The 23,095-nt window shown below is 37.3% G+C and overlaps 1 protein-coding gene across 7 annotated transcripts in view; it reads left to right on the top strand.

The window, feature by feature from the left end:
- HS3ST5 (heparan sulfate-glucosamine 3-sulfotransferase 5) overlaps window positions 1–23,095 on the top strand; it is a 192,594-nt gene that overhangs the window by 135,380 nt on the left and 34,119 nt on the right. The gene's annotated exons all lie outside the window — the stretch shown is intronic.

The raw sequence follows: 23,095 nt of genomic DNA on the forward strand, positions 1-23,095 counted from the left end.
AGTAAGGACTGGAGGACTTTCTCTCCAGTTGTCAGTGAGAGTTTGGACAGGACACAAAATCTATGGAAGTGCAATAATGCAAATCGTGAGCTGTGCTTTTAAGTATAAGAATTCATGATTTCTCAGTATCAGTTTAATATATGGAGCAGCTCCAGGGAGAATAAATGGTTAGGCTCACTTTAGTGGGCTTCTAATTTTAGAAGCAAGTTTTTTTAATGTCATGTTATTTTCTTTGATTTTTTTTTTTCTTTCAGTGATAATCTCTGGGTGCTATTTTTGTTCCCCAAATCCTCTCCAACGGATCTATAAAAGGACTGTAATTAGCATTTTAATGGGAATAGTTGAATCTCACTGTTTCCCTACAGCGAGCATATTCCTATTTATGTAGAGCTCAGCAATACTCAAAGACATAAGAAATTCATAGTTTCTTTTTTTTTCTTTTTTTTTTTTTTTTTTTGTTTTGGAAGCTGGGAGAGAAGGAGATGGGGTGGGAGAGGAGAAGAAACAAAGCTAAAACCCTCATCCTTTTCAACACTGTATCTGATTGTAAAACAGTTTCTTTTTCCAGCATGAATTACAAATTTTTTGGCTCTCTATCATCAGTTCTGCAGGTGGCTGAATACTTTGAACTCCTATTGACTTCTTTCACAGCACAATAAAGTTTCCATCCTGAGGTGCACAGCAATGCCCCATGTATTTTTTAATTGGAACAATTATCTCAGAATGGTTCAGTACAAAGTACTATTTCAAAAAGACAATTTCCTGTAGGTAAATGGTGTCAATTTCAAAAGTAGTAGGTTACTGCTAATGAGTGTCTGACACTATTTTTCAAGCAGGCACATGTACAGATAAAGATTTGGATCTCAGCCCAAATGTTTAGAGAATAAGACACCTACAGCTCAAATAGTCAGATAATGGCATCAGAAATAATCTTCCTTCAAACCCAGAACTTCTTCCCCTCCACAACCAGAAATTTCTGTTGGTTGTGGGTAGGGAATCCTACCATAAAACCTGAGCACCTCACAGATATTGCATTCTCATTTCCACAGGCTGATTTCCATGGTAATGTGGAGGGTAAAGCCTTGATAAATTTGTCTTCATAGTGTGTGATGTGAAAAAATAATTAAAGTCCATAATATGCAATATTTGGATCCTTGCACCACATCTTAGTCACAGGTCCTAGATAAGCAATAGTTTACAAATTGAATGGTTTCATGGATAAGAAACAGGTTCTATTGTAGGAGAACAAACATGGTTCCTGTTGTAGCTGGGACAAGCTGGTGGCACTGTTTGTGTGAAATTGTGGATCCTGTGTGCCCCATACCGAGGTGTTTCCAGCTTTGTCCGTGGGTGCTGCCCTCTTCACCCCCACAAGATTTACATGCAGCCTTTGTGAATACTCTCAGGAGGCTGCTGAGCTGTGCCTGCACTTCAAGATTCCTGATTTTAGCAGACCACAAATCAGTAAATCTGTAGCTATTTTGACTAGTCTGCTCATTCTTAAAAGTAAATTTTTTCTGAGACTATTCCCTAGAAGATGGGTAAGGGTTAGGAAAGATGATTTTCCCCAGCCCTATTAATATTTTTTCCCACTTTATCGTATTAATATCAATGAAATGGTCATATACCTGAAATTCAAATCCATGGAGGAATGATTTCCAGATATTTCTGGTTAAAACACCAATAATAAATAGCAGTGTATACATAGCAGCTTCTTGTTTTCCTGAATGAGGTGATTTATCTCCCATCACGATAAATATTGAACTTGGCTTTAAATTGGTCAGAATTAGGCTTTCTGGTCAACAAATCTTGATATTTCCCTCCACAGAGATCAATACCTGTTTAATATATCAGATTATTGAATGAGATTAATAAATGTACCTCTGCATGAAGACTCATAAATGGAGAACAGTCCAAGTTTAGGAGGCTTCACAAAGACTCACAACATACTATATGGACTATTTCAGTTGAATGTTAAGAAACTGCTGAATTGTGCATTAAATAAATTACTGTATTGCTCAGAGAGTTACAGTAAGGTCTATTAAGTACTTATTTAAAGACTTGGCAACGGTGAACAACAATAAATAATTCAAGTAGCACCTCTAATCTTGTTTTCTTTCTCCTTAATTGGTTTTACAGCATTGTTTTGACGTTTACCCTTGAATTAAAAAAAAAAAATACTCAGAAAGAAGAAAATGCATGCTGTGCACTAATCCAGCTGTCAATGGAGTACTTACATATTGATGCATCAGAGCAGCACAGGAGCTCCACTCTGTTCAGAGCTGACAAAACCCATTATTGGTGTGCAGTCCTATGGGCTTCTTGGCTTGTGGTAAAACTGAGTATAAGAACTCTGTGTTTGTATAAATGCAAATGTATAAACATAAAATTACTTTTAAAATACAGAGATATTGCATGACCATCTCAGGGAGACTCCAGATGCACAAGAAACTATGTCTGATCAATCACCCAGGAAGGCATCTAAATGCCAAATATTTTCCAAGAAGGACAAATGAATCCAGAAGAGCTCAACAGCTGGAAAACTCAAGAAGTAAAGGACAGCCAACACTTTTGCTGTTCAAATTTTCCCAGACTATTTGGAACTCTGGAGTGATTTTAGCCTTCAGGTTTTAAACTCAAAAGGATTATGTCAGGTCATATTTCAACTCAGCTTTTAGAACTGGAGACATTGTTGTTAGTCTTAGTTTTAATTAAGTTTACAGAATATAGGACATTGGTTTCTGCAGAAGTTTTTCAAAATTTTTTATCTAAACTATTTTGTATTGACTGGCTATTTTATTCAAAAGTATTAAGTTTATAGATGGGATTTTTTTCTCTGAAGAGAAAAGGGAATAAGGAACTCTCATATATAATCCTCATGTTTTCCTTTTCATTAGTTTTAATTTTGCTACATAATTTTCTTTGATGATATGTAAGTTTGCACATCTGAGTACAGGTAAATAAAAATATACATAGACATATGAGAAATGAGATTATACTGTCCTTTTTTGAACAATGTATGAATCTATTCAAAGAATACATTTAGTGAAAGCCAAATTGTTGAAAATACGGCACATACTGCATTTAGATATCATATTGACACCTCTTGGAACTTCAGATGGAAGTATTAACACTTTTGTCATGTACATATCACCTCCATGCATATTCATATTGAAATTTCTATGCATAGTAATTTTTTTTTCTGTTACAGACATGGTATGGGTTTATATGTGCATCCACTGTTTAAAAAATTACATTTTCCAACACATTCTTCTCTTTCTTTTCTTCTAAAACAGAAAGATTTTTAAAAAAAATCTTTCTTACTATATACTAAAATACAACATTTCAAAACAAAGACACCATAAATCAATGTAAAACTGAGTAATATATTTTTCTTACTCAGAAAAATGTAGAAATACTCTTCTCATTTCTACTTATCTCACTCATTATAATAGGAAGTATTTTTTTAAAACAACAAAAAAAACAAAACCAAAACAAAACAAAACAAAATACCAAAACAAAACAAAAAAAAAGGCAACAAAAAAAAAAAAAAAAAAACCAAACCAAACCAAAACAATACCACAAAAGAACCGTGTAGAAATTCTTCCATACCTCCTTATAAAGATATTCTACTGAGTGGAAGACTGCAGTAAAGTTAATAAAATCCTTCTGACAGTAGTGAATTTTTTCTCTTCATTGTGATTTGTGTTTGAGGTGGCTTGTATTGACACCTCCCCAGTAAGTCTAGACAATAAAGATAAAAGCTACTGCTCTTATTTCCCATTCAGTTTCCTGAATTTTTCTATAATAAACATCTTTGTGAATCTTAATTTGTTCATCTAAATCTGCTATAGTTAATATTTGGCTATGAAACATGAAAAAAATCTAATTAGCTCCATCTCTGTTTTGAGCCAGGTTACTAACCAGTCACTATTAGAATAAAGTAGCTTTTATGCACTCTATTTAGCTGCTCTTAAGCAAAGACTGCATTGCCAGTTCTGCTGATAACCTATCAAGGAGGCTGGGTTAAGTCACTTCAGTCCCCTTACTCCATTCCCACATCAAAAAAGAGAAACATTTCACATTAACTCCTTAGGCCTTATTGTGAGTTCAGGGAACAAAACTTCATTACATCACTAGTATTTGCTTGTAATAGTGTAATGGTCCCCTTGCAGGACTCACCTCTCTTGGAACTGGTTGAAGAAGAACTGGGAGTCAAGCCTGGACTAGTAGTTACCTATTAAAATCTTCTCTCTACAGGGAAAGGCAACCTTCCACAAGTGGCAGGTGTGACCTGTGTGAAAATGATGCCACAGGCTGAGATGAACTGCCTTTGGAACATACCTGTTACTCTCCTTACAGCTTACACTTGAAACCTAGGGGAGTAATGAAATACCTTAATATGCGTCCTTAGTGCATTTTGTGGTGCCCCAGAGTATTACAGCTCTCCAAGGTGGGAGTCCTCCATCATTCCTGTGTCAAAGCTATTAGCATCATTCGTGTAATCTTGAATTACTATAGTGCATCTAAACCAGTGTTAAATGCCTATGCTAAGTACCTGCATTGCTCTTCACATTTTAGGGCACTGCAGTGGAAGGAATTTTTTCCTTCTCCCCACATAGCATACAATGGATCTCATGAAGTGCAATGTTACAGCCCTTGGATGAGAGGTGTCTTGAGAACATGCTCACATATGCAAAGCAATACTTCCTGGAAATTTCAAATATTGTTCTTTCAAATAATAAATATTTTTATCAGACAGTTATAAGTTTATATATGCTAATACATCACTGGTATTTAATTTGTCTTAAGTAACAAACTTACGGTAGTATGACTGAAGCAATCACTTTGTGGATTGCATTCTGGTCTGGTTTTATTTTCTTTCTTTGTTAAGGGCACATTCTGTCTGCAGATACATGACTTGTGTTCTAAAAGAGTTCTTTCTCTAAAAGTAAAGAAAACCAAATAATATTGATCTAATTGTGCACTTACTAATGAGTGTCTCAGGAAAACAAATAATTTGGAAAAAGGAAGGTGACATGTTTGTAGTCTGGCCATATCTATTATCATTATAATTCCATAAAACTGTAGGCTGGACTTGAATTGCATTTTACAAGCTCAGATGAACAGTCATGCAAACAGACCAGCTACCACTCAAGAGAACAAAAGCAGTCAGCTGACCAGTCACTTAAATTCAAGGAAAGATCAATCATGAACTTAGAGATTTTGCATACAGTTTTAAAATAAATCCCTACAGTGGTCTCTCTTTGCAGCTGCATTCCACATGCTCAATGGTTTGGGCAACTGTTGCTTCCTTTGAATTTGCATTTACCAATCTAAAAAGTTTAGTTTTCACACCCTTAGTAAAATATGGGATTGGGAGGCTCATTCTCTCAAATGGCGTAATTCAGCTCCCATTAAAATTACTGAAATTACCCTGTTGGCTTAAGTGAAATCTGAGTTATATACAACACACAGAACAGTTGTTCAGGATCAGCTCAAAAGTTCATTTACTCCAGTATCCCATTTCTGCCAAAAATAAATAAAGTGTGCTTATGGAAGAAGTGATGGAAACAGGGCAAATACGGAAGGATACTTTAACTTGTAACCTTGCTACTCCTATTAATTTGCATTTCAGAGATTTTGTGAGCTGTGTGTTATAATCACTTCACTGTGTTTAATAGCTTTTGATGGATTTTTCATTGAAAGTCTTCAATCTGCCTTTGAATACACTTATACTTTTGACATTTGCAAAGGGTTCCACAAGTGAATTATGCCTTACTTGAAAAAGTACTTCCTTTTGTTTATTTTAAACCACCTAATAATAATCTCATTTTGTTCTTCCTAGTTCTTACATCCTGAAAAATAATGAATAATCAGTGTCATGCTCAGCATCTACGTGCAACTCACAATTTTATAGACTTAAATCATATTTTCCTTCTACCAATATTCTTTTTTCAACCTGAGGAGTTCCAGTTTATGCAATTACCTCTCACAGGAAGGGCATTGCCCAGCTTCTTTGAAAAACTTGTAATTATACTTGGTCTCATTTGAAGTGATACAACAAGAACGATTTGCAGAATTAAAATTTGGGTACACCAGGAATACACACAGTGGCACAGTTTCCTCTGTTATTATCCCTTTTTTCCTACCATTTCTTTGCTATTTCAACTGCCCTGAGAACTAATATAATACCAACATTTGGCACACAGTTGTTTGCATCCATTTCTTTGTTGAGCAAGAGCTGATTTTCATTACTATGCTTTAGTGCAAACTACATGCATAATACAAACATATTAGTTTGCCTTTTTAACCACCGAATTTTTTCTGCAATCTCATTTTTCTGTCATTTGGTACCATGAAATACATAGAATCATAGAATGGTTTGGAAGGGACTTTAAAGGTCACCTGGTTCAAACATCCCTGCCATGGGCATGTACAGCTTCCACTAGACTAGCTTGATTAAAAATCCTTTCTGCAACTCTTCTTAATCAGGGAGTTTTTTGGACTAAACTGAAATTTTTGTTTCCAACAGTTCCAGAATTTTTTTAAACCAGCAGTAGCACTCATTAGCCTCACAATTAGAAACACAGTTTCTAAGCCAGTTTTGTCTGTGTGTAATGACAAATCAGAATAAAGACTCCTCAGAGAGACTGATTGTTTATTAAACCTCTTCTTCAGAATGAACTGGAATTTTAATGTAGTAATTGAGCTGCAGTTTTAAAGTGCTCTCTCTTCCCACCTGTTTGTGATGGGTTTCTATGCAAATTCCAAACCCTGAAAGTTTCCTTTCTCTGACACATCCTCACCTGTTCGCTCACCCCAGGCAGGTGATATCCCTCACATTATTAATTTAGGATTAAACCAGTGTTAATTTCTTTCAGTGGCAATTGTGGGCATTCAGGGGTGATACCCTTCAGTCACTCCAGCTAGCCTTATGCCAATCCTTCCAAGTGGCCATAGTCCCACTCTGCAGTGAAGCTGGACTCTGTTTGCTGCACTCACCATGAAAATTTTAGTGCCTCTGAGACCCTATTAGTACTGCCAGAAAAGTTTGTCTGAGCAAGGCATTTGACACATTCTGGACAGGGTAGCACATTTTGGGTGTTGTGCAAAACTGTTTCTAGTAACCATTTGAACAAAAATAAAAAAAAGTATGTGAAAAAAAAACAAGCAAGAGAGTTAGTGTACCATGTACAATACTGGTGAAAAAGCACAGCTGTATTAGGGGCATCCCTGTGGTGATCTGTGACAACAACCAAACCCTTGAAGTTAAAACACTATCTAACACACTTTAATCAAAAGCCATGTGGACTTTTTGGATGCTCTCTTCCATCATTGCTTTGATTAACATCATCTGTTCTTTCTGGCAAGCAAATAGATAACTAAAAGATGGCTAGATACTCTTGCCTGAAATGTGACAAATATGCCTTGCCAGCAGATGAGAAACACCTCTTTCTCAGGGGTCCACCAAAGTCAAAAACTTGTAAGGCATTTTTCAGTTTATTTGGCATGTGAAATTTGGGAAGTACACTTCTTCAGTAAAAAGCTGTCCTGTATGTGAATATGTCTCCTGAATAAGAGCTGACACTGACACAACAGGCTATGTGAGCTACTCCTTAGAATAAATTAAATCTGCTTTTTAATCCCTTCCTTTCTGAAGACAAGGTGATTTACTTAAATATGCTGTCCATATTTTTCTGTCAGGCTCTTATGCATTCCTGTTAGTTTTGAAACCCTTAACCAAACTTGAGAGAAGGTAGTGGAGTCAGTGATAGCTACAAAGGGAAAATAATTTGGGTATATAAAGTGACTATTTTTGTTATTAGAATATTTGCTTCTACTGTGTGGAAAGGTTGTGTTCCTGAATCAAAATGGAAAGTATTAGAAGTCATATTTAGGCTTAAATATCAAAGCTTTATTGGATTTTGTTACCTTCTTTAAAAAGATACTTAGATTGATGCATTAAAAAAATATGAATGAGCAAAACAAAATGTTTAATTCTTTTTCAAACAAATCTGTCTGTATCTGGAGGTGAACATGGAAAGCAAGGTGCAGACTGCACTGATTCAATTTCTGTGAAATTTTTACACCTAAAGAACAGCTTTTTTTGTCCCAGGTGTTTTGTGCCATATCCTCTGGGTCAATTTATCCTTCTCTCCAACAAATCACAATATTGTGCTGCATACTTCACCTTGAAGCTGCAAGAAGCAACATCTGCAAAAATAATGAAAGGAAAAATGTTTCAAGATGTTGTAATTGTAATGGACCTTAAATTTAGCAACAGCCTTTATTAAAGGCTTCCACATATTTTTTCCTGTTAGAAATACTGAATTGCTAAGAACTGAAAGCTATTTTTTAATGTAATTTTTCATGTAAAATATGAAACACAGCTAACAATAGATGCCAATGAAAAGAGCTGTCATCCTCTTGATAGCATGAGCCATGACATGTGAGTTTGTGTTTAAAAAAGTAATATTTTCTTTCAAGAAGCTTTTATGTTTAAAAATGTGTACATTAAGATATCCTCCCAAAAAATATTGGTTGTTCACATGTTGATTGTTATTTCAAAAAAAGAGGTTACAGTTCTCATCCACTTTGTTTTACAGTCTAGATCTCAGCCATCAACTTTCTGTGGAAGAAAGTTACCTAAAGATTGTGGATTATCTAATACTTTTGCTGGCAATGAATTACATAGACCTCTGATTTAATCTACCTTGGCAATTTCTATGACCCTGTGTTTCTTCTTATCTCTTCAATGTACCCTCATATCAATAGAAGTCCTGAGAGTGGTGTCAAGAAAAGCAAATTTATATTTGTAGGATGTCTAGATAACATAGAAATAATGAAAGGTGAAGGAAAAGAATTTCCTTTTTTAGATATGTTGGTGTGCTGCCCACAATGAGAGCGCACATTAACAGCATAGTTAACAATCATCACTTAATTTCTCTGCTTTCACAGGTGTTTTTACAGGTGCTCTCACAGCAATCCTTCCAAATATCCTTTCAGATAACCTTCATTCTTATAAAAAGCTTTTCCCTGAAAGCAAATATTTAGATAATTTTTGTTCTCAGAAATCCTACATTGAGTGAAATGACTTTGTTCAATGCCATGAGGGATAAAAAAACCAAAAAGACTGTTATTCATGCTAAGAGAAAGGACTTTGTGCTAAAGTGAAGTCATGACAATACTCCAACGTAAGTAAAGTGTGATGAACATGAACAAGAGGAATTTCCTCTGTAATGATGGCAGGGACTCAACTTTTTCTACCCATACAAGTACAAAAACTTATTAATATACAGAGCACACATAAAATATAGTAGTAAAGGGGAGGAAAGAGATTAAGAGAAAATACTAAACTAAAAACTGCTACTGACAGTTGTCAAGAATATAGTGTAGAGTAAAAACTAGTATGAGCTTCCAGATTAAAATTTTGAGCTTAATATTTGAGAAAATGGCAAACAATAAAAATCTAGCATAAGTTTTTTTCAGTCAGAAAAAAAATCAATCTCTCTTCAGTGCTTTTTCAACAAAATTTTTCAATCTTCCATATGATCATTCCCTCTTTTTCAAATCTTAATGTAGCTGTTGTCCCCAAGATGTCTGAAATTATGCTAAAACAAAATTAATACTTTGTACACCTATAATGATTTCTACTTTCAAAAAGCAAGTAGCCATTGTCACTTAAACAGAATTAAAAATTGAATATATTTAGAGCAGAATTGTGATTTGCTAGCAAAAGAAACAATTATTTAATATTCCCTCAAACGCAATCAGGAAGAGATGATGATGAGACAATGCTCCTTTATTGCCTACCCCTTTGTGTCTGCAAGTCACCTTGCATGAGTCTGATAAAAGACTGCATGAAATAACTCCTAGACATATAGTAGAAAACTGGCAACACAATTTATTTTCACTTTATGAGCATGCTACCACTCAATTCAGACCCTCTGCTCTGTATCTGGGAATGCATATTTCTTTCATACTCAGTTTTCTACTTACTGTCTTTGCTGGCTCCTATACTTCAGCCCATTTCTTTGTATCATAACTTCCCCATGCTTTTTCCAATTTTATTCTATTTTGAGGCTCAGTTCAATGCTGGTTCTCATTTTCTGAACCAGATGAATTATTTTGATTATGAAATTTCCATGCCCAAAAGTGAGGCTAAGAGACCAGATGGAAATCTCAAGCCTGCTTATTCAAAATCTAGGAGAGTTTGAAGACATAAAAAGCATCCTCTGCTGTTAGGAAACATCAGGAAATTTTTAGTTGGCTCAGCAATTTCTACCCCACCTTTAAGTCCTTCTGTTTTAGTGGAGCAGGGAATGTGCCTAAAGAAGCAAGAACAGAGAAGGTTCCTGTTCAGGTGGTAAAATTATGCATCAATTGGACAAAAGACTCGATAACAACCCATTCATTTAATTGCCTGAAATATGCCAGGATTTCACTCAAAATTATCTCAGGCTTGTGATGCTAAATTATTTTTATTCATAGCGAGTTCAAAGGGAGCTAATGACTCTCAGCCCCTACAAGTGAACATTAACAAACAAGATGGCCAGGCAGAGATAGGACCAAAGAGAGAAAACCCTATGGACCTCGAGGTCTGGTTCCCTGGAGATAAAATGTTTGTCTCAGGGTTGGCACCCTGGAAAACATCTGTTAGGGAAAGCTGAAAACTCCTTTGTCAGCACATTTGGCAACAGGCTGGCTGTGCAGTTTGAGGTAGCTTTACCCTCACCATCAGTTGTCCCAGCTGCTAAGGGCTGCTTCCAGTCCTTTGGATCCTTCTGCACAGTGCTCCAGTTCCCAAAACAAAAATGACAAAACAATCCAGCCTCTTATCCCCAACATCACCTTGAGCCACTTACTGTGAAAACCTACACCAACAGGCAGGTGGGCAATAGACCAGGTCCCTTGTCCTGAGCTGGGCAGTGTGTTTCCTCAGAAGACATCCCTGGTCCGTGCTGGAGCACCAGCACCTCATCCCCTTCCACAGCACGCAGCACAGCCACCTGCAGCTCACCTCCCAGGTGACATCTGGGGTGGTGCTCTGCAGCTCTGTGTGATGCTGCACAGGACTGAGACACCAGGCTTCACTCTTGGGTGTCAAGAGAAATGTCACACAGGTGACACACAGGTGTGACATTTTGTGCCAATAAAATTTTCTGGATTAATTTCTATGATTTTTTTCCCACAGTAAGTAACTGAAGATAAGGTAATTGCTGTTCTGGCAAACAGCAAATAACTTTCTTTTGGTGAACAAAAAACCCCTCCGATGACATATTTTAGATTTGTTTGTTTTCCATAAGCTGAAATTGTGAAAAATATTTAGAGGCTTAAATCCCCAAAATGATCTGTCTTATCACTCCACTGTAAAAGGCAGTTTGAAACAGAGTTTCATATATTATTTAAAGCTTTGTAGATTTGTTAGCTCCTGACGGCCATTCTAATTTCATGAAGCAGTTCTGTGTGCTAGAATTTTCTCAGCAAACTGTCTTGAAGATTTAGGTTAGAAATAACAAATATATCATGAAAACAGTAAAAATGTCACAAATCGGTAAGGGAAATTCAGAAAATTTTTGAATTTAAAAAGCAATGTGGAGAACTGGTGCAGTACACCATAGACATTTTAATTTTCAGAGACTTCAAATGTGGTTTTCACTGGTTTGGTTTACTGGTAGCATTCTTAAATGAGTGCCTTGTCTATCAAGTGTTATCTTTTTAATCTTCCTTAGGTAGACTGGTAAAGCAGTCCTTTAAACCTCTTTTTGCAAGGATTCTAATAAGAAACATCACAGTTATAGTCCAGATTTCCATGACTGTTATTTCTTTTCTGTTAACAAAGAATCTTGGACCCCCCAGAAGAATGTTGTGGAAGTGGAAGAAGTTCCCTTGGTCTTGCAGCACTACAGCATTCTGTGGGAGGACTCCCACACTTCACTGCTGCACCTGACCATGATGAGTGGCACATTACATGAAATGATGCAGATATCCACAGCTACAGGTTGCTCTGCCCAGTGCTGTTTCTTGTCTGAGATTCTGGTCCACTATACAGGGAATTTTTTTCATGGAAAGTCCCATGCTAGAGTCTTTGTAGGAGCTAGGCTTTATAGGCCTGCTTTGTGTGAATGAAAAAAAATATTTCCTCCCTTTATAAGCAGGGCATTGTGTACCCCAAGTAACAATTACAGAATTACCAGAGCCAGGGAAGGAGTCTAGAAATCATGCTGCCTAATGTACTTCAACCTCAGGGTTAAAAATTTTTAAAATTAAAAAAAAAAAAAAATAAAGATGCATAAAAATTTTATCTTGATGCAAGACAAGTGAAAGGCAGTACCTACCCCTCAGGCCACACTGCTGGCCACAAGTGTCAATGTCTTGGTAAAACAGAGGTGCAATGAGAGCTGCTGCAATCCCCTGACATCAGAGAAGTGCAGCCATGGACTCCCTGCAGAGATTGGGAGTAGCCAGTGATGTAAAGGGGAGCTTCCCAGCATGAGTTCCTCCAGCTGCTCACTATGCCAGTGCTCTTTCTTCCTTCTAAGGCTTTTTTTCTGATCTATATATAGAAGAAATGCAGATGTCTGCTGTGAGGGGGTGGAAGGCGCTGTGGAATAGCTGCTTTCCAAAGCTACAGAAGTTAAGGCAACTGCAATAATGCATTTGACTCATCCTGTACTTGGCACTGAGTCAGCATCTTAGAGCCAAGGAGGGATTGCATGCTGCAAGGTCACACATGACTAGTGACAATCATCCTTACAGGAATAAGAAGCAAGAGCAGCTTATTTCAGTCACTTAAGTAAAATCACTATAGAAAACGGTTACCCGGGTATAAAGGGATTCTAAACCCAGCTCCATAAGCAAATTGATGCCATGCAGCAGGAAGAGGCTGAAAGCTGGCATGTGCCCCTCCACATTATGCCTGACTCATGCTCTCACTGACATGACTTGCTTGGGTTAAACAATCAATGCTGTCCTGTGGATGTCACCCAGAGCTTCACTGTCAGATCCAAATCAGTGCTAATATCAGATGGTATCAGCTGCCTGCGTGTAAATGTAGGAGAGAAAGGGATCTCTCACTTTGTTACCAGCATGCTACTCTCAGTCTTGCCTTGGTGAGGATGTTATGGTGTGGATGGGAGAAGTCTTATGGATTTCCTCCTTAATTCCTCCCAACCCTGCTGTGGAAGGGGATATTCGCTAGGCAAGGGTCAGATAGGGGCACCCGTTCCCGCTATGGACTGAATGGAAAGCACACAAGTGTTTGCACATTCCTTGACTTTTTGTAAACCAGTTGATGATTTTCTTAATTTATAGCTCTTAGAATTTTTCTGCCTTTGGGACTGAGTTTACTTTTTCCTGAAAACTGGGCTCCCTCTTCAGCTGTTACATGGGGAGCTGGGGGTGAGGAGGAATTATAAAATTGCCATTAAAGATTACTATGCATTTGCTTCCTTTTTTGCTCATATTCATACCTGAACATTTATTTCTCTTGTTGCCATACACCAGAAGAATTTTTAAAAGGCCTGCCACTAATGAGGAATTTCATATATTAACCCCCAAGATGATATAGTAACACACAACAGACATCCAGCTTAGTTTTATGCAAGGCAACTTGAGTTCCACAGAATAATTCACCAGCCTACAGGGAAAATCTGGCACTCAACATTATATTTAGAGTTTGCTGGAAATTTTTCAACTGAAAAGATTTTCAATATAAACCAGGAGCATTATTGATGAAAATGTGATTACAAACTACATTATGAACTGCCTCTTGATATGATTGTTTATTTGGTTTTGCTGGTACCTGTCCAGCTGGCTAGAGAAAAATAATTGTCTTTCAGCTTTTCTGTGTTTTTTTGGTCAGTCTTCCAATGGAAAATATTGAGGGGGAAAATGGCAACAATGTGAAACAATGCTAAACAAACCGCATTTTTCAAAATACTGTTTGTTTAGAAAAAAATGTCCATTTCTCACTCCTTGAAATTTTAACAGCTCTACTTCTTATGTATACATGAAAGGAAGAGAAGAATTTGTCCCCTTAAGCAGAATACCTTGTCCGTATGTCTTGCATGCCTGTGGCTGCTAGCAGTTTTTCATCATATTTTGTCCATTTACATCCTTTCTTCACCCCTTCCATAGCCCCATGACTTTTGCAGAACACTTGCAGGTGCTGTTTTTCCCTGGCATTCCCTGGGCTGCTCCTGCACTGGGTGACTGTTTAATGCAGCATGTTGGCAGTGCTCCATGTGGAACACTTGCCAAGATTTCCCCTCTCTCCCTCTTGGTGTATGAATGAGTGCAAAATAAACTCAGCAGAAATTTGCATTCAGGCTTACATGGACTGAGCACAGAGTTTTAATGGACTGACCAAACTTACCAGAAGTATTCCTTTTTCTTTCACACACAAGGAGAAGGGCTGTCACATCTTCAGTTTACTCTGTATATGAAAAGAGCTGCACAGAGTTAATGAAAGTCACAGGAGCAGCTCAACTGTGCTGTTAGGTCCAGAGCATGAGAGATCATATATCACTGTAACCTACCTAACCTTCCCTGTACTAAATGACAAACTGCTGCAAATAGCCTTTGGGTCAGGTCTCGCATTCACTAAAATACTTGTCCTTCAGCTGAGGACTCTGTTGCACTCATATATCACACAGCCTTGCATAAATGCTAAATACTAATTAAGATTTTAAAAATTACTGAAAGATAAAGTCCATGAAACAGGTCAAATCAAGGCTTAATTGTATTTATCTTTTTAGATGACCTCAGAATAATAGAAGACTGTGATTTTCTATGTGTTTATTAAGTTGTTACTGTACTTGATGCTACAACTCATGTCACCCTCAGAAACCATTCAGACTACAGCTCATGCTCAGCCAGAAAAGGATTTCCAGTAGGACATTTGAAGAAGCAGAATGTGGTAGCCTTGTAGAGCTCACAGGGGCTTGGCTGGTGCTAAACCTTTAAAATTGTCTTTATATAGGACATGTCTGCTGATTAATAGATCCTAACAAGCAGTTCTTAAAAGGTTTTATTTGAAAGATTTTTCACAGAGCATTATTTGTTGGGAAAATATTATTTGAAACTTTTCAAGGACTGATCTAAAAACACATTTTGAAATAAAACAGGAACTATAAATGTTGGTTTTGCATAGCCACACAATGTAGTAGTCATGACTTAAACACTTCACCATGCATGCTAAATTCTTTCTGAGCAGTTTTTCTGCCCTGAGGAACAAGCATGTTAAGAAGAAACAGCTAAAAAGTCAGCAGACACTGAAGAAAGGGAAAACAACAGACAATTTATATATCAAATCAGTCAATTCCTTGAAAGCACCATGGCAGCAGTGTTGGGGTTTTTTATGTGACAGAAGGCAGGAAGGTAGCAGATATGCTCAGGGAGGTCAGTCAGTGAATATAGAGCTTTTAGGTGATGGAGAAGCTGACAAACTGGCTGATTTGATGTGAATTGAATTGCACTGAGGTTTTCAGAACTGAGTAGCACGACTTTGTGTAGGGCACACAGTATAAATAATGGAAAAGAGAAAGAGACATCATACTGAGTCATATGTTTTTGGATAAGATATTAGTTGCCGGCAGGGAGATGCAGGACCTATTCTGAACACAGCTGCAGACGAGAGGACTCAGAAGAGAAAGGTGACAAGGGAGGAGAGAAGGAGATACAGTGCAGGAGGTCAGGAGGAGGCACACATGACAAGCGCTTGTCTTCTGCATTTAAAAATATGGCTCCATAATATAGGAGACATATTTGATAATAACAGTATAAACAAATTTGTTCCAGCCCTCTCTCCATTCCTAGAAATCAGACAAAAAGAGTAGCACAGCACTATCTTGATATACAGTCTGTCCTTTTTCCTTTTGCACCTAGGCTGTTGCAAGTGTGTTATTACTGCTGGCCTCTCAGTGAGCAGCCCTGGATGCAGAGGTGTGACCCCCTTCAGTGCCTGAGCTCTAGCCTGTGCTCTGCTGCCTCTGCTGCCTGGGTTAGTCCCTAGAAAACTGTTGCCAGCTGGTGGAATTTAAAGAAGGTCCAAAGCTGATTTGAATTACACCCCAGCTGTGATGAATGTAGGAATGTAGTGGGAACTAAGCTTCTGTGAAAACTGCATGTCAATGTTGTGCAAGGCAAGGAAGGAAAGAGCCCAGCATATTTTTTTAAAAAGGCACAATATAATTGCAGCTTTTAAAATGAAGATTTAAGGAATTCAGACAAAATTGTGATCGTTAGGTGTTTGATACATCTGATTAGTCTTTGTTGGAATTATCTGTACTGCAGAATAATTATCTATACACAATTCCCTGCATTAGCATTATAACCTAATCACATATCTATAGCTTTCTGTATGACTTCTTAAATTGGCTTTGTAATAGCCTCAGTGTAAAAACTAGTAACCTGAAGTGATTAGTCATTCATTATTTCCCCTGTCTCTGACTCAAAAGAAAAGATATGAGCTAATCAAATCCATACCACTACACAGTCTTTTCCAGAAGTAGATAGAAATACAGGAAGCTGCTTTTAGGGAGCAGAAATCACTTCAATTCTTTCCCCAAATGACTGCACAAAGTACGATGTGGAGTTCTTAACAATATTTTCCTTGAAACTGCTCTGGGTTTGTTTATATCAGAGAGAGAGAGAGACTTCTTATAATTGTGTCTAAGCCAAAAACTTATATAACAAAAAAGAGAAACATATTCCTTTTATGTCCAGAACTATCTTATTGACAGAATTTTTTTCACTAGATTAATAAATATTTAACAGTAAAACACAATTCCAATGAAATCATACATATGAAAGTACCATATGTAGAAGTTATAACTTGCAGCTAACTATTCTGTCTTAGAGTCTGGAGTGAGATTAACTGGCACTGTCTTTTAAATCTTAAAAACATAAGGGCTAAACAGCTAATTTTGCATCTTGAGACAGAAAAAAGAGGTTATGTATAAGGCCTATTGTTTCATATTCTTAATTTAATATACAATTACATACATACATACATACATATATATATATATAATATGTAGTTATATACCAAAAATTATAACAAACATGTAACAAAAGTATAGCAATAGTGAACAATATAGTATCGTAAAAATATAAGTATACTATACAGCCTTATAAGAATACTTCCTTCATCTTATATATGATTTCTGTAGATTGGGACAATATAGTTTTATGTTAAACATTACTTAAAGGCTAAAATAAAGTCTGCACATGTGACCACTATTAGAAGAACACAGGCCCTATGAGGGAGTGACTGAGGGAGCTGGGGTTGTTTAGCCTGGAGAAAAGGAGACTCAGAGGTGACCTGATCACTCTCTACAGCTGCCTGAAAGGTGACTGTAACCAGGTCAGGATTGATGTCTTTCTCCAGGCAGCAACTGACAGAACCAGAGGACAGTCTCAAGCTGCACCAAGGGAAATATAGGTTGGATATTAGGAAAAAGTTTTTTTACAGAAAGAGTGATAAAGTGCTAGAATTGTCTGCCCAGGAGGTGGTGGAGTCACCATCCCTGGATGTGCTTAAAAAAGATTGGATGTGGCACTTGGTGCCATTGTTAAGTTCAGTTGTTAGGGCTGGATTAGACTTGGTGATCTTGAAGGTCTCTTCCAACCTAGTGATTCTATGAAGATAATATTATTAAAGATGTAGATGTCATTATTTAATTTACTAGAGCATAGGTAGCCAATGCACTCAGTACAACACAACTTTTCATGTTAAACATTGTACATAGCTAGAGAAAGCCCCTAACTTGAACCGATTGAATCTAATTAGATGAAATGAAGAAAGAATATATTTTAAGACATGGAGCTGGGGCACAGATATTCTTAAACACTTTGCTGTCTGCAAATAGTTATTAGGTGAAAGGGCATTCTGAGTCCTAATGAAGTATCCTAAATTCAGTGACCATCCTTCTCTGCTAATGTCCATCTTATTCTGTTATTCCCCTTTTTATCTTATTTTATCCTGCTCTGTACTTTTTTTTTTTTTCAGCCAGAGTATATAATGGTCAAAGATAATACCAGAAGTGCCAGAGGATAGAACTTCCATTAACAAGCTGATGATGTCAGGTGCTGTTACCAATTTATTTTCTTAAGACTGCAGATCTGGCAGCAGAAAACTAAGAAAGAACTTATATTTCCCTGATTCATACTCAAAAGATGTAACAACAACCCCAGGACATTAAGCTGGCTGATGTTATATGAAGGCTAAAGTGATGTTGCTCAGCATTGTCATGACCCCAGTGCTCTGCAGGTTTATATTTTGTGGGATGCCTTCCAATGATCTGCTCTATCCTCCATCCTGGAGTCTCTCAGACATACACTAGAGAGGTAACCTTGGGCACCAGCACCAAGGAAGAAGATTTAAATCACCACCTTCAGCAGCCTTCTGATGCTGGATTCCCTTGGACTCAGCATGGTCAGCCATAATATCTAGTTAGGTCACAAAACCCATGATTTGCTAAAAAGTATTTGAAAAAAATTGGCTTTCTATCAGATTTGAGCTTATCTTTTGGACAACACATCAATATTGGTTTCAAGCTGTTCTCCATGGTCATTAAAGCTGGTGAATTGGCTGCTGCTGCATTGAGTAGGGTGGGGTTTTTTCATTCTGTTTCTCCTCTTTAATCACATGGATCTAGAAAAATTAGGATTTATAAAATAAATTAGTCACTGAATATGCACTGTAAAAAGATGAAGGTGGGATAAAGAAAGAAAAATCAGCTCTTAATGAGACAAACAGAAATGTTATGCTTGTATGGCCAGCAGATGTAATTCAAATGGCACTGAAACTTTAAGACTATTTTTATGCTAATTTTTTGAGAGAAGAACCTTATTTCCTTTCTATGTTTTATCCAAATACTCTGCTCCACACAAATGGTCACAGTTCTACCAGATCAGAACAAGATTTCCTTGTCCTGTAATTAAAACACCTCTTTTCTCTCTTGTCTGCACATCAATTATCATTTCACATGGTGACATTTGGCATTTTTGGAAGGTAGAGTCTACAGCATGTAAATTTTTTACAGTGATTTAGATATTCAATTAGTGTAAGCACATGTTGTATCAGGAAGTACAAGGCAAAACAATTATTGGGGGAGGGTAGAATAAAAAACACCTTTTAATTGTGTTAGCAGAAGCTAACTCTGTGACTTCATTTTCTAATTTTATATATATATATATATATGAATGGCTTAATTTGAGCAGGAATTCTGCAGAAATTTTCACATAAACCCAAATATAGGGTTTTCTTATGTTCCTAAGTACTGCTACCTGCTAAAAATTATATGTCCACATTGACTTATACTTTTGAAACAAATCTTGATAGTAAATAATATAAGTTATCTCCAGAATTCAATAGAAGCAGATATTATTTTTCAGGCAAATATTTTTAAAATATATACACACCTTTCTTCATATACATGTGTATATATGTACATATATTATGTTCTTTGTTACCTCCCTACTTTTCACAGAGAAAAATCTGGGAATTTGATGCATTACAAAATCCTAATATCACCCTCCCACCACATACTAATTTATCAAAACATTTTCCTTAGAAAATGGCTGTCTTCCAAAAATACAGCTATGGGCTACATTCGGCTTGTGTATTTCAGTTTCCTTTAAGGTGGGCTGCAATGCAAGCATGGGATTCACGGAGTTTCTAGCAATAGCAGGATGAGGGGTCATTTGCTCTCATGGAGAGTGAAAGCACTTTAAAGAAAGGACAGTAGAAACCTGATTTCTTCAGAGCAAATTTCTAAATTATGACCCTAGTTTCATTAACTTGGTGGGAAAACAGAAATTGCAGGCACTCTTCTAGAAAAATAGCATAGTAAACCTGCTTGGAGGAGTTGTCCTTGTGACAGGTAAAATAAAGGAGCACCCTTGTGCACCAGGGGAAAAACAATATAGGAAAGTAGAGAACACAGAGTGCTGCTGGTGGAGCTGCTTTTGCTATCTCCAGTATCCACACTCTGCTTGGGAAAAAGGGGGATTCCTGCTATGGCAGTGCTGGCAGTGCCCTGGCCCTGAAGCTGGAGCACTTCTGGGCACCCATGCAACCAGCCTTCACTCAGCAGCCTCTGTAGCAGCCCCACAGCCCCCAGTCCCTTCTACACATCTCTGGTAGTCTGGTAACTTCAGCATGATAAGATCAGTTTTGCAAGGTTTACTGTCAATGTGGAGGGAATGATCCCTCACTTATTCTACAGACAAGAGAAAATGACCTTAAGTTGTGCCAGGGGATGTTTAGACTGGAAATTTGGAGAAAGCCTTTGTGGAAAGCACTGTCAAACATTGGAACAGGCTTCCCAGAGAACTGGCAGAGTCAGTATCTGAAAGATGTGTAGAGATGGCACTTAGGGACATGGCTTAGTGGTGGATTTGGCAGTGCTGCACTGACAGCTGGACTCCACAATCTTAAGTCTCTTCCAGCATAAATTGTTCAATAACTCTGTGATTCCTTGATTCTATATTTTCTACAACAAGGCTACATTCACACAACTCTGTAAATAGCTAATCATAATATTGATGAGAACAAAAAATATTTGCCTGAAATGATCAGTATCTGCATGAACAGTGACAATGACAGATACAGAAGAAATTGTACAAGAATTAGGGTATACCTATAAAACAAGTGTTTTACATGCATCTTGCTTTTTAAATTTATCCTTCTCTGGATAGAGACAGCAGCAAGAACTGAAAAACAACAGGTAAGTCTTACACAAATGCACCTTCCTCTGGAACAGCTGGGCAAATCTGATTAAAGATTTTTGAAACTAAATTGGACGCTTCATCAAAAAGTGATTGTTAGCAGAAAGCCTGCATGGAAAAAACACAAGATAAAACATCACTTTAATCTTTCCCTCCTAGAGTATGACTCAATTGAATTAAATTTATCCTTGGCTTTCTTATAGGAATATATTTGATGGTCCTCAACAAGTTTTTTCCTAGACCTGCTAAACACAGGAGAAATTTTATTTTGGTTTTGCAGTAGTACTACAAAATCATAACCTTGTTTTTTTTTTTTTTTCAAAAGGATCTTTTTAATGTATGTTTATGCTTATATAATGAATATAAATACCTGATGCTCATAAAACAAGTAACCATCTGTGTAAGTTAGTGTCGGGCAACACAATATGAATCTTTCACTAAATCAATTGCAAAAAGTGATAAAAGTGTTGTAGTACCTGGTAATCATTATGTAACTTCTCCAGGCAAGAAATGAGTAAAGATTTTGATGGAAAGTCCATTTCTTTTTCTTACTTCCACCCTTCCCATGCCCTGGGTAAACTGATCTCAGTATAGGTCCAAGGTTACTATATCCTCTCATTTTATATCCTTTCTCAGGATCACAGGTGCCAAGGGCTGCACCACACTGGTAAGACAGTTCCAGGACAGAGGATAAAACACTGTCCTGTTGTTGTTCAGTAACAGAGAGCATTTTCCCTGATGTGCATTTGGGTTCATGACACCTAGAATTCCTTAAGCCAATGTTCCACCACTGTTCAGGAAGTTGTAAGTAAAACAGCTGATTTAAAAGGTATTTAGCCTTCAGGTTGCAAACTTCTCTAAAGATGAGAGAGTAGGCTATAGAGCAAGCTACGGACTTCTTAATTTAGCAGTCCCAATGCTGTGTTTGATCCTGCAATGACAATGACACTTCATGGCTATAACACCTCTTGGCTCCATGTGCATTCTGCCTTGTAGTGTTACCACATGGTGGGATATCAGTCTTTAGCATGAAGAAATTGTGTCTCCAGTGATACATGGCCGTGTGTGCGACTGCTATGATCATGCCCTGGGAGAAATGCTTATGTAAAACAAGCAAGCATATGCACCTTTTAGTGGAAAATCCATCTCCCTTAAATTTTATCTCCAGTGGGCTATTTAAAATGGTTTTTTAGCAGCATAAAGATGCAACATTGTGCTCAGTAACTCTTAGTATGCTTTGTGGTAGGAAAATTGTCCTCTTAATCTCGTACTCCTGAGAAGCATAAAAGAAATAAAGCTATTGATATTAGTTCCAGGACTCTGAAAAGATGCCATTGCAATTTTATCACTATACTACAGAGACTTGTTCATCAGCATTAGACTTTTAATTGTTGCAAACCAATACAGAATTCAGTTAATTGTGTCTTTTAAAAACACTTTCTGCATAAAAGTAGGTTTAAATATTACCCCAATATGTTTCCCTTATAGATGTTTACATCACTGGGTATGTATGCTGGGATGTTTGTTATCCTTATTTTGCTTTGTAAGTTTTACTTGAGATCAAAGGACTTGGATATCACAGCAGACACAGGATGTGCAACATTCATTGGTACCTATAGATGTCCTTACCTCTTTATGTCCCTGCCTGTAACACTCACGTAGCCCTGCTTGCTATTGTGTGCCTGGACCAGGATTATAAATATAAATAGCAGGCACTGGCACACTGGTGCTGTGCCAGCCTGGCTGGGGACAAACAAGTGGCAGACACCAGTGATGAAAACTGGACACCCAGACCAACAAAACTGTCAAATGTCCAATGTTGCCGTGGATTCACACAAAGTGTTGCAGTTTCTAACTCCAATATAACACAAAAATTTGATGAGATTTGTTTAATGACGGTAATGAGTGAAAAAGAGGATGTTCCCCAAATACTTTTCTTCTGGCTGTAGCTTGATCGCCCTTGCATTCTATGGTCTCAGGATCAGAACTGTTGCAATTCTGGACTTCAGAAAAAGCCAAAGCAGAGAATGAGTCATGAGCAGGATTTTGCCCTGGGTTCTCTGATGTTCCTGCTGAGGCCAGAATTTCTCAGCTCTGTGGGGGTTTCATTTCAATCCACATCCACATTTGTGCTGGAATGAGTCTGGTTGAGGAAGGGGAATGCTTTTTCAGTGCATTTCACAACTAATGAATACAAAAGCCAATCTGATTAATAACCAGTGTGTTGCAAGCCCCAGCCAACTCAGGAATAAATGATTAGCAATGGATCTTGCTGTCAAAAGAAATGATTGAGGACACAAACTGAATAGGATTAAATTTGACACCAGATTCTTAAATAATGAAAGCAGAAAAGTAC

The sequence above is a fragment of the Lonchura striata genome, chromosome 3 (genome assembly GCF_046129695.1).
Source record: "Lonchura striata isolate bLonStr1 chromosome 3, bLonStr1.mat, whole genome shotgun sequence".
Classification (NCBI taxonomy): domain Eukaryota; kingdom Metazoa; phylum Chordata; class Aves; order Passeriformes; family Estrildidae; genus Lonchura; species Lonchura striata.